Source organism: Pinus tabuliformis, chromosome 4_1 (assembly GCF_031772625.1).
Source record: "Pinus tabuliformis cultivar Carrire ecotype Pingquan chromosome 4_1, CPIR1, whole genome shotgun sequence".
Lineage (NCBI taxonomy): Eukaryota > Viridiplantae > Streptophyta > Pinopsida > Pinales > Pinaceae > Pinus > Pinus tabuliformis.
In genome coordinates this window covers 696,011,514-696,028,972 of record NC_142303.1, presented here as the reverse complement: position 1 = coordinate 696,028,972, position 17,459 = coordinate 696,011,514, and the positions used below count along the sequence as shown (strand labels likewise).

At 31.9% G+C, this 17,459-nt stretch overlaps 1 protein-coding gene and 1 long non-coding RNA gene across 3 annotated transcripts in view; one reads left to right on the top strand and one right to left on the bottom strand.

Moving 5' to 3' along the window:
• Window positions 1–17,459, top strand: part of LOC149178043 (uncharacterized) — a 121,580-nt gene that overhangs the window by 51,818 nt on the left and 52,303 nt on the right. The window lies entirely within an intron of this gene.
• Window positions 15,434–16,187, bottom strand: LOC149178044 (uncharacterized). The gene is made up of 2 exons (XR_016258812.1): window positions 15,792–16,187; window positions 15,434–15,694 (listed from the first exon to the last, which is right to left on the bottom strand). It is a non-coding gene; the product is annotated as an uncharacterized LOC149178044 (long non-coding RNA).

Sequence of the window (17,459 nt, the reverse complement as noted above, 5' to 3'; positions counted from 1 at the left end):
TAAGAAATTAGGACCCTACCTAATGGGAACACACTTCAAGGTAAAAATGGATCATGATAGCCTTAAATACTTTTTAGAACAAAGATTTTAATTTGAAGAGCAAAAAAATTGGGTCACAAAGATGTTGGGTTATGACTTTGAAATCATCTACAAAAAAGGGAAGCAAAATGTGGTGACAGATGCACTCTCAAGAAAGGATGAGGATGTGGAAGAATTGTTGTGCACGATTTCTATTATCCAACCAAATGGGATAAATGAAGCAAGGGAGGAATGGAAGGACGACTAAGAAATTTGGGCACTTATTCGAAAGTTACAACAATATTCCAATATGTATAATACATTTAGCTGGAAAAATGATTCGTTATGGTACAAAGATTTCTTATACCTCTGTAAGAATTCCTAGCTAAAACAAAAGATTATTATGGAATTGCACACTTCTCCCTTAGGAGGGCACTCAGGATTTTTAAAAACTTACCACAGGGTTAAGAAGGAATTTTTTTGGGATGGACTTAAATCAGATATTCAAAAGTTTGTGGTAGAATGTTTGGTTTTCCAACAAAATAAAGTTGAAACAATTAAGACACCAGGTCTATTACAACCTTTATCCATTCCAAGCCAACATTGGGAGGAGGTTTCAATGGATTTTATCACAGGTTTACCCAAGTCTGAGGGAAAGAGTGTCATCATGGTGGTAGTTGATAGACTTACCAAGTATGCACATTTTTGTGAATTATCACATCCATTTAAAGCTAGTACAGTTTCTACTACATTTATGGAAACAATTCAAAAGCTACATGGAAACCCAAAGATTATTGTAAGTGACAGAGACCCCATTTTCAATGGAAATTTTTGGACATAATTATTTTCTTGTCTTGGTACTCAGTTAGCTCATAGCTCATCTTATCATCCTCAATCTAATGGGCAAACTGAGATAGTAAACAAATGTTTGGAAGGATATCTTCGTTTTTTTGTATCTGATAAATAGACACAATGGGTCAAATGGTTGCCTCTGGCGGAATGGTGGTATAACACTTCCTTCCATACAACAACAAAAATGACCCCATTTATGGCACTTTATGGGTATCAGCCACCATCCATCACATCATATTTAAGAGAAAATTCTAAGGTTCTGGCAGTGGAACATCACATCGAACATCAACAACAAGCCCTCCAACTCTGAAAGGATAACCTCGTGTTGCACAGAATAGAATGAAAGAACAGGCAGATCAACATCGCAGCGAAAGAATTTTTAATGTAGGTGATTGGGTATTCCTATAGCTACAACCATATAAGAAAATGTCCCTCAAGCAAGCTAAGAATGATAATAAATTATCACCAAAGTATTATTCGTACAAGGTGTTGCAAAAGATTAATACTATGGCATACAAATTGGAGCTTCCTATAGCTTCTCGATTGCACCCAGTTTTCCATGTTTCATGTTTAAAGAAGGTTATAGGCGACAAGCTCCCAGTTCAAACTATATTGCCAGAACTTGATGAGGAAGGAAAAATTATATTGGAACTGGAAGTAGTCACAAAAACAAGAACTTGACAGCTATGAAATCGATCAATTTCAAAGTATCTTATCAAGTGGAACAATTTATCCGCTGAAGATTCCACATGGGAGGATGAGAATTTTATACAGAAGTATCCAAAACTACTCAAGCATTGAGGACAACACATTTTGAAGGAGAGGGGCATGTTTGCTCCCTATAATACTCGTGATTACCCCATTACTATTGTAGTTATACCCCTTATTAATATTGTTGTGCCCCTATTGTCCCCATTTTTTTATTACTGTGCCCGATAGAATCCCTCTATTGTTATTTTTGTGGCTTTATATTATTATTGTTAGGTCGGCTGGATTATATTGTGACTCCTTAGACTACTATATATAGAAAGGAGGTTTTATCATTTGTATCATCCAAGAATTGCTCATTTGTGTAATGTAAAAGAGGTTTCCCCCTCGAAGAGGCTGAATTCTAAGGCGTGGATTTATCTTTTCTATCTTTTATTGAGCCGGTTTCATAACAATGTAACTTATACATCTTCCCACTGTTATGACTTTTGGTTATTGTATAACACGTGTGTCATTAAATTTTTTTTGTTCATGGTGTATTTTGGGGCTGACCGTTGACTGTCCCATGTAGGTTCAACCCTTTTTGACCTTGTGTGATGTTACATTTTGTGGTTGATTGAGACCATTACCATAAAAGTTGGGTAGGTCCTTTCCTTCCGACCAACCAAAATAATTTGAACTGCTTGGTCACATACCTAATTGGTCATTCCATGGGTGCCATGTGGCACTACCTGATTGTGCCATATGGTCACCTGCCATTGGGCCACAAAGCACAGTCACCAGCACATGTCACAACCTGTGCCTCTGCCTAATCCAAATCTCTTCAGTTACCGAAATTAACCAAAATATTTTAGTTTTGTGATGTTAGTAGAATTGCGTTCAAGAGACTAAATATGTCAAATGACTATAAATTTTTTCCCTTTTTGACACCATCTATTATGAAACCAGCTCACAAAAATATAGAAAATATAGATGAGTGCCTTAGAAATAAGCCTCTTCAAGTGGGAAACCTACTTTACATTACAAAAATGAACAATTCTTAGATGATACAAATGACAAGACCTCCTTTCTATATATAGGAGTCTAAGGGGTTATAGTATAATCAAAGCTGGCATAACAACAATAATGTAAGGGCACAATAATAACAATAACGGGGTTTTATGGGGCACAATAATAAAAATATGGGGACTACATGGGAAAAACAATATAATAAGGGGGTTGTACTAATAACAATAAGGGGTTACACTAGCAGTATAGGGACCTAACATGCCCCTCTCCTTCAAAAAGCGTCGTCCTCAATGCTTGAGTAGTTCTTGATAATTCTATATAAAATTCTTGTCCTTCCATGTGGAATATTTAGCGGGTAAGCTCTTCCACTTGACCAGATACTCTGAAATTGATCGATTTCGTAGTTGTTAGGTACTTTCTCCTGTGACTGCTCCAGGTTCCAATATGGTTTTTCCTTCCTTGTCAAGTTTTGGCAATATGGTTTTAACTGGGATCTTCTCCAACTTTTGAATGAGTGGCCACACTTCTTCATCCTTCTTCCATTCATACCTTGTTTCATATCCAATCTGGTTGGATAATAGAAATGGAAAAAACAATGCTTCCACATCCTTATCCTTTCTTGAGAGTGCATATGCCACAAGATTTTGCTTCCCTTTTTTGTAGTTGATTTCAAAGTCATAACCAAACATCTTTGTGGCACATTTTTGTTTCTCTTCAGAGGATAATAATTGTTCTAAAAGGTATTTAATGCTATCATGATTCGTTTTTACCTTGAAGTGTCTACCAATTAGGTAAGGTCACCATTTCTTAAGTTCATGTAGTATTGCCAACATTTCCTTCTCATAAATAGATTTCTTGAGAGTTTTATGAGTGGTAATTTCTTATAATGCATTACAAGATATGGTCGGATTCATCTCCTCATGCTCTATGTGATCTTTCATTTCTTGAACATTTTTCTTCTTGATATGTCCTTCTATCTTGAGAGATTAAGGAGTGGTTCCACACCCATATTTGCTCATGGCTCCACTCTGGTCATGGTTTCATCGCTTAGCATTCCGCCCTTAGCCTCCTCTGTAATCCACCACCTTTCCCCCATTGAATTCAAAGGTTGAGTTTATATATTTGTTTTTGAGCTTGAGTCTACTGACGGTGGCCTAACTGTCACTATATATATATATATATATATATATATATATATATATATATATATATATTGTTGATATTGTTTGGAACTTCAATAGGTGGTTGCGGGGTTTGATTTCTTCCCACCCCAACCTTAATACATTTTGATGTGGTATGATCGATGGCGTGGGTTAGTCTGGCGGGCCTAACTTGCCCCACATATATTTTTAATAATTTTTGTTTTCTTAAAACAAATTGGCTCTTTTTTACTTTGTCAAGAATAATGGTTATTAGAAAAATTAACCATTTGGCAAATTCATTGATTCCCGATGGTCGGATTCCATCCATCATGTTCTTGTGAAGTTGTTGCCTCCTTAAGTCTGCACTTGGCCAAGTCTGACCAAAACAATTACTGCAAATATCTGAAGCATACAGACTCATATTTGAGTGTGTTCACACCATTACAATTGGGGCGATGGAAACTATGATTTTATCATGTTTTCACTTCAATCCAATGACTTTCATTTTTATGCTATTCCAAGTCACTTATAAATTCTAAATGTCTGTAGAGACAGGTGGATCACTCCCATATCAGATACTCATCACCTTGCTATGTTAATGCCTAGTTAGCGCCCATTTATTTGCCCTGTATCATCATCCACATCAGTGCCTAGTTGGGTTGCCATGTCAGTGTACAATCTATCACATCAACTCAATCTCTATGTCAATGTGCAATTGGTTTTCCATGTCAGTGTACAGTATGCCACATCAATACCTGGTTACCCTACCATGTCATCTTGCTGATATCATCTCCTACAACGTGACCCTGCCATGTCAGCTATATGGATTTCCATGTGGTAGTCAAACTTTGAATTTGAATTTGTAATTTTTTTCCCAAAATCATTGACTATCAATAACTTCTGCATACGAGATCGAATTGACATGTCATTCACATCATTGGAATTAAGATGATGATTACTTTGATTTGACACCAGTTTCAAAATAATTTTAGCACTTTGATTACTGAGTCACTAGGGATCCATTTGGATTATTCCTCCCCACTAAGGAGCTTTATGTCCTCTAAAATCATAAAAATGATTGCAATCTCCACCTGCAAAACATATGCCTCTGATAGTCCACCTTCCCTTTCCTTCACCTTTGTACTTTTGAAATTGGAATTATGAGATCGATACTTGTAGCCATATGAAAAATTGTAGCTACCAATACATGTCAACTTACAAAAGCCAAAAAAAATCCATACCTTCCAAGAGTTTATAATACACTCATTGTCAACTTTACATTGATTTACAACATAGATCATAACCCATGCTATCTAGCTAAAATGCCTAAATATCACTAGGTTGCATACACAAGTGATGTTACAGATTCATCACTTTTACAAATAATTGCAGAACATGCGATTTACAATGGTGGCCTTGACAAGCTACTTAAAAATGCTTCCAATTCGAGATGTAGCTTCTTGGGGTACATATTTGAGTGGATCTCTCAACACATGGCTCTCTGATGCCCATCCTTGTTACAATGGTTACATTTGATCTTATTCCTCCATAATTTTTCGGCCTTCCTTTTCTCTTAATGTGGAAAAGGGTCTTCATGTCTTGGCTCCTTCCTGGTTGCCATTCTTTTCCAATACTTGGAGGCAATATGATTATTCAAACCACAAAATGTGTATTGTTTCCAATGCCATAAAGTTTTCCTAACATTTCTAGTTTGTTCATAATTGAAAGGAACTCTACAATACATATGTGGATCATACCATTTAGGCTCTTCCTCACTGTAATTTTAAGAAGGATATTTCGACCATTTTCTTCTCCTCAATCTCTTGTTGGAGGTATCATTCCTAAAAAAAATGTGCCACCCTTCCACTTAGTTGGTATTGGAGATGTCTTAGATTATTTTTCTGAGTAATCCCTTACTTTTGATGCCTTTGACCATTCTCCTTCAATAGACCTAAATCTTGCAAATTGAGGCCTTCTTACAATCTTGAATGCTTGTGTAATTCCTTGGCCATTAATAACGTCTTCCTCCTTTATACCCCGTCTTGGTGAGAAGTTTCACGTCGATCCCTAAAGTAGGTATCTCAATGCTTCGAATAGAAATAACATCATGAGAATTAGTAGTTTACTTTAGCTGTAAATCTGTTGGTGACAGTTGATCCTTTTATTTGGCCAAATATCCTTTTGTAGTGGAACATTCTCCCAATTGTTCCTCCATAGCTTGCTCGAACATGAGCCTCAATTTCCACCTCTCTTCCTCGACATCTTGTAGACGCCTTATAAGATCTACATTATCTTCTTAAATGCAATGGTTAATCTATTCCAACTCTTGAAGTACTTCTCATTCCAACCCTTTGCCCATGATGACATTCCCAATCCCTGGAAAAATGGTCAAACTACTCTTATACCACTTTATGCTCATATTTTTTTATAATACTTTCTTAAACAAAAATATTCATTGAATGACCTTACTAACACTTATATTTTCTTGCAAAACATGAGAAAGAACATACTTTAAGCAATTTTCACCAATCCATCAACATAATCAAGAAGAAGTTAATAAAAGGGAAAGTATAATACAAGAGATGATAATGGATTTCCTCCAGTCTAGACTACGTCTCTAGGCCCTCAATCAATAGTCGGCAGGCCACTTCATTAATCTCAACAAAAGGTAATGAATACATGGTAGATCTTCATCAACACAAGGATGGATCTCTCATCTTGTGTAAAATATCTCTCCTATAAAGAGACGTTCTCCTACAAATAACTTTCGCTGACTAAGAAGTTCTCTTTTGATAAGAAAAATAAATTACTTCTCGCAGAAGTGGCATAAAATAGAGACTCTCACATAACTAAAAATAAGTCCTCTTGAATCTGCTGGTCAAATTCAAATCATACTCATACTCATCATAGTATTGTCCCAAATATGATACCAAATATTGTAAACATTACTACTTTATGATCAAGTGTCAGTGTGCCCCTCTTTCAGCACTACCCCGCCTTGGTTTTCATGCAAAGGCTAAAGCAATGAATTTCTTTCAAGTATGTAGATCTCTCTTCCATGCTGCAGCATACAAAGATCATTAGAACCTAAAAATCTAGATTGACCCTTTCACTGAAGGAAAAACAAGTGAAAGGCCATAATGCATCATTATGCCTCCCAATTTGACGATGACCTGAAAATTAGATGCTCAAATTCTAGAAAAGACTATGTCATCGTGATCCTTGTAAAAAATCACTTCAGGCGAGTATAAAATTGACTCCATTCTCACTTCCATATCATCGTTGCAAAAGAAAGGCCATAATGCATCATTATACCTCCCAAAATGATGATGGCATGAAAATATATTGCTCAAATGACAAAACAAATTATGTCGTCATGATCCTGATGAAAAACAAGTTTAGATGATTATAAAATTGTCCCCATTTTGACACTGTTAAATCCAAGCCTCTAAGGAATCTTTTAGATTACAAAAAGATTCATCGTGCATCAAGGTTCTACCACCATTACTTGTTGGAATGGAAATTCCTTTTTATTATATCCACTTGTGGGCAGACATATCAATGCCCAGCCTGCAAGCTTATTGGGTTGTTAACTCTATATTAGTATTGTTGACACGGTGAGGGTCCTATGTCCAATACCCACCCGTTCCAACTTTGTAACCAAATGCCACCTTTAGAATCACCCCAATTGCCACAAAAATATTTTTGGCATGAGCATGGGAAAAATAATCTTTTGAATGTGTCATCTTATATGCCATTTTAATTTGAGATTATTTCCATTTTCATGTGAAGGGTAATGTGCATGTATTATAACCATGCATATATGTGTTTTGGGTATTGTTCAAAATGCAAAATATTTGATAGATACTATTTTTTTATGTTGCATAATTATTGAAAGGACATGAGAAACACCTATATGAAAGTTAAATTATATTATTTAAATAAATTATATATTTTTTTTATAGGGTAGGAAGAGACTAAGATGGTGGAAACTCTAAATTTGAATGGAAGAATAATTTTCCAACTAATGGGGTACTAATAGTAAAATCGTATGGCATTGGAATCGACAGAGCTTATATGCGCCTACCAACTTAAGTGGAAACATTTCTTTGTTATTTCGATTCGTCTTTTAGTTTTATTATATAGTCAATTTAGTAAGAGGGAAAAAACTCAACTGAATATGGTGTATGTACCAATCTACAAACTACATTTGTTAGAGTGTAATATTTCTTGTTGGACAAAATCTCATATTTTTTTTTTTTTTTCATTCGACATGTGAACAATAAGTATATCTTTCATTTCTATTATATTGGCTTTATTTAACATTTTGTATGTACTATTTTACAAATTATGTTGGATAAAATGCCATTATAAATTAATATGCCACAATTATGTTATCGTTTTCAATTGGACACATGAAGAATAATTCAGTGTTTAATTTTTATTATATTATTAATTTAATATGCAACAAATAGTTAATTTAATATAATTGATGTACCATTTTATAAATTATATTACCTATAAAGGATATGTTTTACATTCGACAAAATATTCTTAGATATTATAATTTCATAATATATATATATATATATATATATATATATATATATATATATATATATATATATATATATATATATATATAGACACCAAATTGATGTATGATATCACCTCGTTTGTGTGACAAAGGACCTACCTTCGCATCGCAATTTGATTCCTAAAATCTCTAAAGGTGTACAAAATCCCTCTCTAGATTTAAACATGTGGTCTCATATGAGGAAGCACATGTTCTTAACATTTAAACCCATTCAATCTATAAGCCTCCCAGTTTGATAAAAATCTTACAACAACTACAAGGTTTCAAGTCAAACATGTAACTCTCCTAAGATGGTTTTCGAATTACCCAAATGGCCAAAAAAGTATTTTTTGCATGGGAATGGGAAAAATAATATTTCGGAAGTGTCATCTTGTATGCCACTTTCATTTGAGATCATTTTAATTTTCATGTAAAGGGTAATGTGAATGTATTCTCACCATGCATATATGTGTTTTGGATATTGTTGTTCAAAATGCAAAATATTTGATAAATACTACTTTATGTTGCATAGTTATTGGAAGAACCTCATAAACACCTATATGAATGTTAAATTATATTATTTAAATAAATTATATTTTTCCTTTATCAAATAAGCAGAGCCTAAGATGGAGTCACCTCTAAAGTTGAATGGAAGAACAACTTTCCCACTAATGGGATTCTATTAGTAGAATTCTATGACACTGGAAACATTGCTTGGTTATTTCAATTTGTCTTTCATTTTTATTATATAGTAAATTTAATGAGAGGGAAAAACTTGATTGAATATGGTTTATGTACCATCTTACAAATTATATTTGTTAGAGTGTGATATTTCATGTTGGACATAATGTCCGATTTTTTGTTTTTTTTCTTTTCCTTTTTCATTGGACATCTAAAAATACATATGACTTTTGTTTTTATTATATTTCCTTTATTAAACATTGTGTATGTACTATTTACAAATTAGGTTGGATCAAATGCAATTATACACTAAAATGACATAGTTATGTTATTTTTATTATTGGACATATGAAGAATAATTACGTCTTTCATTGTTATTATATTATTAATTTAATATGCAACAAATAGATGATTTAATGTAGTGGATGTACATTTTATAAATTATGTTATTTATAAAGGATATGTTTTACATTGGAAAAAATGTTCTTATACATTAAAATTTCATCATTCTTGTTATATGTGTGTGTATATATTTTATGATATATGAAGAATAATTACTAGTAGTGTATACGTTAAACTGATTACGATACTTGTATGTTTGCATTGTGTATGTTGAAACACTGTAAGCACATTGTATCAAGTGATTAATAGTAAACGTAGTGAATAATGTTTTTCTCATAAAATGACTTATACCAATTCAATTGGAATACTATGTTGTGCTAAGGATGAGGATTAAAATGAGGCATTAATTGGTAACATTTCTCTTCAAGTGTAAAGCTACTAGCACAGGTGGGATCACCACCTTTTTTCCTTAAAATAAGCTTTCGTCAATTTATTTATGAAAAGGTTTGATTGATTTAATATTTTCTTAATGTAGTGAATGATTCATTTTCATTTGTTTAAAATTTTATATTTTATATTGGCTAAGATCTATACTATATAAAAAAAAGTTCTGATAACAATTAAAAGAGCTCCTCTTTGCTTGGAGATTATAATCTCTACTAGCAGGATCAACCACGGGAAGGTGGAAGCTTAAAAATAATTTCTAATTATGATTTGTTGTAAATGTTCCAATTAAATTTTTAATGCTTCAATGGAAAATGCAAATAAAAAAAAAAAATCTGTTAAAATATGCAGAAAATAAAAAAATAACCAAATACATTTTTGAAAACAAGCATAAAAATTACAAATCTTGAATTATAAGTAAAATTCAATATAATAAATAAACATTAAAATATAATACAATAAAACTATGAGACTTAAGCTAATCATTTATTGACAAAACACATGCATTTATAGACAAAACAGTTAGTAAACCTACTTGAGCAATTTCAAATGCAGTGGAATATAAAATGTAAACACATACATTAACCAGCAAATATTGACAAAACAATTCTCACTTTTATATGCAATTTTAAATGCAATGGAATATAAAATGTAAGCACATACATTGACAAAACAATCCTCACTTTTATATGCAATTTCAATCAACGCAAAATTATAAGAAAAATTTTAAATATTAAATACAAAATACAAATTCAAATAAAAAAACACATATTTTATGATTCGAAATAAGGAAACACACATCATACAATTTCAAGTTAATATAAAAACAAACACTGAAATATTAAATTAAAAACACACAATATACAAAGTAAAACATACATTTTATATACAAACTCAAATTTAGGTTGTGAAATTAATTACAATCACAGTTCAATACAACAAACCCACAATTGCAATTTCAAAACACATACATTACACATTTTCATAATTAACATCCACACAATGACTCACACACATACACACGTGTGTGTATATATATGTGTGTGTATGCGCGCGCTCAATTTCAAATAAAGAAACATAAAGAATACAAGTTCAAATAAACAAACACGCAATATATAAATTCAACTAAACACGCAACATAAAATTTAAAATAACTAATTTGCCATCATGTAATTTCAAATCAATAAAAGAAAACAACCAAATATGCTTATGCAACTTTAAGAAAAACTAAACACACACTATATAAATTAAAATATACATTATGAGTACACATTCAAATTCATAATTCAAGACAACAAAAACATGATTACAATTTCAAACAATGGGAAAAATTCAAATTTAAATAAGGACATATACAATTTTGAATTTTTAAATATTAAATACAAAATACAAATTCAAATAGGAAAACACATATTTTACAATCCCAAATAAGGAAACACACATTAGACAATTTCAAGTTAATACAAAAACTAACTCTCAAATATTAAATAAACAAACACACAATATACAAAATAAAACATACGTTTTATATACAAACTCAAATTTAGGTTGTGAAATTATTACAATCACAATTCAATAGAACAAACGCATGATTACGATTTCAAGCCACATACAATACAAATATTCATAAATAAATATCCACACTGTCACTCACACACATATATTCAATTTGAAATAAAAAGAGATACAGAGTACAAGTTCAAATAAATAAACACTCAATATATAAATTCAACTAAACACACAACATACAATTTCAAATAACTAATTGTGCATCAAACAATTTCAAGTCAGTAAAAGAAAACACTCAGACATGCTTATGCAACTTTAAGAAAAAAAATAAACACACAATATACGAATTAAAATCTGCATTATGCATACACATTCAAATTCATCAATACAACAAAAACACATGATTACAACTTCAAACAACACACAAAATACAAATTTAAATAAGGAAATATACATTTTTCTGAATTTTTAAGTATTAGACACAAAATACAAATTGAAATAGAAGAACACATACTTTACAATTCCAAATGAGGAAACACAAATCAGACAATTTCGAGTCAATACAAAAATAAATTCCCAAATATTAACTAAGAAAACACACAATATACAAAGTACAAATTCAAATAAACAAACACACAATACACAAATTCAACTAAACACACAACATACACTTTCAAATAACTAATTAGGTATCATACAATTTCAAGTCAATAAAAGAAAACACTTGAATATGCTTATGCAACTTTAAGAAAAAATAAACTCACAATATACAAATTAAAATCTGCACTATGCATACACATTCAAAAACATAATTCAATACAACAAAAACACATGATTACAATTTCAAACACACAAAATTTAAATTCAAATAAGGAAATATAAAATTTTAAATTTTTAAATAAGAGACACAAAATACAAATTCAAATAGAAGAACACATATTTTACAATTCCAAATAAGAAAACACACAATATACAAAGTAAAACATACAATTTATATACAAATTCAAATTTATGTTTTGAAATTAATTACCATCACAATCCAATACAACAAACACACAATTGCAATTTCAACCCACATGCAATACAAATATACATAAATATACATTCACACACACACACACACACACACACACACACACAAATAAACAATCACACAATATACAAATTAAAATCTACATTATGCATATACATTCAAATTCGTAATTCAATACAACAAACACATGAACACAATTTCAAATTACATACACATATTCATAATTAATCATTCATACAACCATTTAGATACATATGGAATTTGAATTAAATAAAAATACAAAATACAACTCCATATAAGTAAACACACAATATACAATTTTGTGTTGAAATACAAAAGAAAATAATCATTGTCAAAACCACTCACATATATATCCAATTTCAAAGAGGCAAACACACAATTCCACTTACCTATGCACACACACAATTTAAAATGAAGAAAGAAATATGGTATAATTTCCATTCAAAATATCAACATAAATACATAAAACATTTTCAAAATCACAAACATATATATACCATTTCAGAGAAATAAATATATAAGAAATATATATATATATATATATATATATCTCACATTAGATTATATAAAATAATGCAATACAAAAGGCTTTAAAAATCAATGAAAAGAAAAACAAACAAAAAAGTACCAATATGAATGGTTTGTTAATTAGAGAGATATTTAGTGTTTTCGAGTACATTGTGAAAGGTTGTGTAATTTGTGTTTGGCTAAAATATTTTAATTTTTTTTTAATTATAAGTGTGTTTTTCGTTAAATGCAATTGCAATAAGTGTTGTAATATAAATGGATGATAATGGAAGTGTAAGATGACCTTCTTCAAATATAAATGTTGTAAAGTAAATGCATCTTAAAAAAATGTGTTGTGATGAGTATGAGTTTAAAGAAAAGTAATCAACACAAACAAAAATAACTACACTACTCAAAGAAAAATGGAGCCCATCCTCCTTAGCAGTTGTAAGGAGTTTAGCCCCTTCCACAAAAAATAACTTCTCTTACAATATTTCAAAAAAAAGAAAAAAAAGAAAAAAAAAAACCATATATTTTTAATAAGATATAATAAAAATTATCAACTTCTCTTATATATAAAAAGAATGATCCTTTCTATTACATATCTATATAATGAAAAGAAGTATGAATTTACTTTCCTTCACACTTTTTCTAAAAGTATAAGTCATTTCCAGAAACAACTCCAAAAAAATATGCCCATAAAAAAGTATTATTAATAAAATATGAGATGAGAGTTTTATTTTAATTTTTCTCCTAGTCCAAAAACTAATAAACTTAATTTAAATAAAGATATATATTATAAATCATGATTATATATGTAATTAATAATATAAGTAAATTTGATTTTTAAAACGTAGGATTGGTTATACCAAATAAAAGTAAAAAACAATTCATTTCATTTTATCTGACTTTAACTATCTCTAGGAAAAACCATTACAAATTGTCGAGGGGCATAATTGACTCTCCAAAAAAGTCTGTAACTGATACAGGATTGAAGCGAAGCGAAAGAGGGCTATATAAGATACAATTTCCAATTGACGCGGAAGAGCAGAGCTGAGCTGCATTATTATTTTTTAGAAGTTGAATAAACCAATGTTAAGAAAGGGAGTAGTATTAATATTTTGAAAATGTATGCATTATTAATTTGAAAAATTAATAAACCGGTGACAAGGAAAGGGTAACGAAGCTGGGTCAGGTTGAGGTTAGGTTGAGCTAGTAAATCCATTGGTGGCCTTAATTGACAGGTTAAAATTGATTCAGGGTAGGGTTTTTTATTTAGTTACAGATAAAAATTACAAGGGTTCAAAACCATGGATTGAAGTAGCACATTAACACACAATGTATCTGGCTTTAACTAGCACGAATGGTACAGGGCCTCGCTAATACCGGGGTGAAATAAATGAGTAGAAATGGTAGAGGGTCTAGCTAATCGTGGACTGGACGGGGCCGAACTTGATGGGGCGTTGAATCCCCAAAGAAGGCGAAGGTGAAAGCTGTAGTGTAATGTAACTGATTCCGGAGGATTCAAGCGAAGGAAAGCTATATATATAACAGAGAATGCCCCATTGACACAGCTGAGTCGGATTATTATTAATAGTTTAAAAGTTGTATAAAGCAGAGATAATAAAAAAGAGCAACTCACTGCATGTACGTATTATTATTAATTTGAAAACCTATATTATATGTTAATTTGAAAATTTAATAAATAGGTGCGTTTTGGGTTTAATTGACAGGTTAACATTGTTTCAGGGTGAGTTTTAATTTGTGTCTCATAAAATATACAAGGGTTAAAAACCATGGATTACAGTATCAAATAACACAATACAAAGTAGGTTATAATAAAAGAATAACACGAATTAAACTTATACACAGCACAGTAGGCAATAATAAAAATACTCGGGTTAAAATAACATACGGCGCACAATACAGTGAAAGAAGCCACACGTTATGCTAAATCCAGAGATATGCCTGGATTGAAGCCATGAAAGAAAAAAGTAATGTAATAGAAATGGTAGGGTAGGGTAAAACCAATGAGTGGGAAACAGAGCCCATCAAGGATAAAATTCTTGGAGAGAAAACAAAGCCTTAAATCCAGCTCATTCACACGGCACAAGGGTATAACAAATTATTGAGGAAACCGAGCCTTAAATCTATGGCTGGTGCACACGGTGCATATTGAACCACGTTAAGGCCAAAAACATCAGGTTGAACCAATACACAACACAATATACAATATGAGTTATACCCAAAAGGGAAAAAACCCACGGATTAAACGAACAAATAACACAATACACAGAAACCAAGTTATATCCAAAAGAAAACATGGGTTAAACTAATAAAGAAGAGGTTATACGGGAGAACCACAAACTAAATTAAACTAGCATGAGTTAAACTAATAAAGAAACTAGCATGGGTTAAACTAATAAAGAAGAAGTTATACCGCAGAACCACAAACTAAACCAAACTAATACGCAGCACATTAAACCCAAATACAGAGCTATGCGCAGCACATGAGCTATGGTAAGTGAGTCAAAAAGCCAGCGATGGGGTAAATTTGTGAAGCTAGAGCCAGAGAGCGATTGAAGCCGAGCGGAAAAATAAAATGTAATAGAAATTATCGAGGAAGCCGATTGAAGAAAAAATTAAATCTATTACAAATTTCTGAGGTGGAAGCAGAGACTTAAACTAATTCGAAGGAGACATACACAGACAGGGCCATCTCTCCATACCTCGAATTGGGATTCGATTTCATCTCTTCAGCCAGATAATTAGGATAGGATCTACGAGGTAGGTTTTGAACAGCAACAACGTCAACCACCTATTTCTTTATTTTCATTCATTTCCGTGCACAAACTAAAATACAAGGTTATGAAATGGAATTAGTTGTGAGAGCAGAGCGCACAGATGAACAAAAAGATTGAACTGAAATTAAATAGAATTTGATCCATACCATTTCTGATAGATAATCGATCTCGATGAACCCAAAAAACTGTTATGAAGCTCAACTTCCCTGCCCTGCCGAGATAATTGATCTCTATGAACCCAAAAAACTGTTAAGCAGCTCACCTGCCATGCGCTGCCCTGCCCTTCTTTTCTCAGCCTCCTCCTCTATCTCACACAACAAAACTGTTAAGCAGCTGCCCTGCCCTGCCCTGCCCTGCCCTTCTTTTTCCAGCCTCAGCCTCCTCCTCTATCCCACACAACCATAACTGACTCAAACATGAACTCAACCTGTACCTAGACACAGACAGACCCAATCTCAAACCACACAGACAACCAAACACACACAAGCATAGCCAGACGTGATATGGACAAAGGAGGAGGAAGATGCTCGAAAAATGATAAGACTTAGCCAGACGTGATATGGACGGATAAGACTTAGCCAGGAAGGATGCTCGAAAAATTATAAGACTTAGTATATGTGTATGTAGGGATTCCCCAACATCCTTCAACGGCTACAAGAGTTTTACCGTCTATACTTCCTCTGGAATCGTAGATAAAATACCTGCTCTGCCTTCAAATTTAGAGTTCGCTTTTTTTTTTTTTTAATTTCAATGGAATCAGCGCCTTTTTGGAAATTGGTTGTTGGATGGATGCTTTTTTTCGTGCAGGTTGTTTTTGTTTTTTTCGGTTGTTCTTTTCATTAATGATTGTTTGTTTTGCATACCCTTCCAAATGCACATCTGGCAAATAGGGCTTCATTCATGGTTTTACCGTTTTTTATTTATTCACATAATTATGTATTGTGGACTGAATTCTCATTTAAATATTTTATTTTTTTATTTTTGAAGATGTTAGAAATACTGTGCTGAAAGGCTTGATGATTGAAGCATTCCGTGGACATATCATTCTTTTTTTATTTTTATTTTTAAATTGCAAAGCATTTTGACAAATTTGTAAAGTTGGGTTTAAAAATTTCTAAAAGCTACAAATATTTACAATGAATGGGAATTAGTACAGTCATATAAACCATAAAAGTGCAAATGAAAATGTGTGTGCCCACGTATTAACAAATCCTTACAATGAAGGGCAACGTCTTCCATCTTGATAGGAGTTACACTTTTGAAAACAGCAATGAATCTTTACAATGAAGGGCAAGTTCTTTTATCTTTATAGAAATTATACTTTAAAAAAAGGAAATGAATCTTTACAATGAAGGGCAAGGTCTTCAATCTAGATAGGAATTAGTGTACCCATATAAACGATAAAAGTGCAAGTGAAAATGTGTCTGCCCACATAATAACAAATCTTTACAATGGAGGGAAAGGTAATCGATCTTGATAGGAATTAGTGTAGCCATATAAAGGAAATTGCTAGTAAACAAAACACTTACATCATGATATATTTCACATTATCAGGACTAAAAAAAATCATGAAGATCTCAAAACTCATAATTAAATCTAATTCGTTCTCTATCACGAGAAGAATATACCTGTTTGTTTTTCCTTCATCTCCTAAGCAATATGTAGGTCTTTATGAAGATGTTGATGAGCTCTGATGTGAATGCTAAAATTCAACATAAAGAAGAAATTCCTCTAGATTAGCAATGGTTGATCTTTGTTGGGATAAGAAACCTTGAGATACGACTTTTACAGGTTTATCCTAAAGGAATTGACTC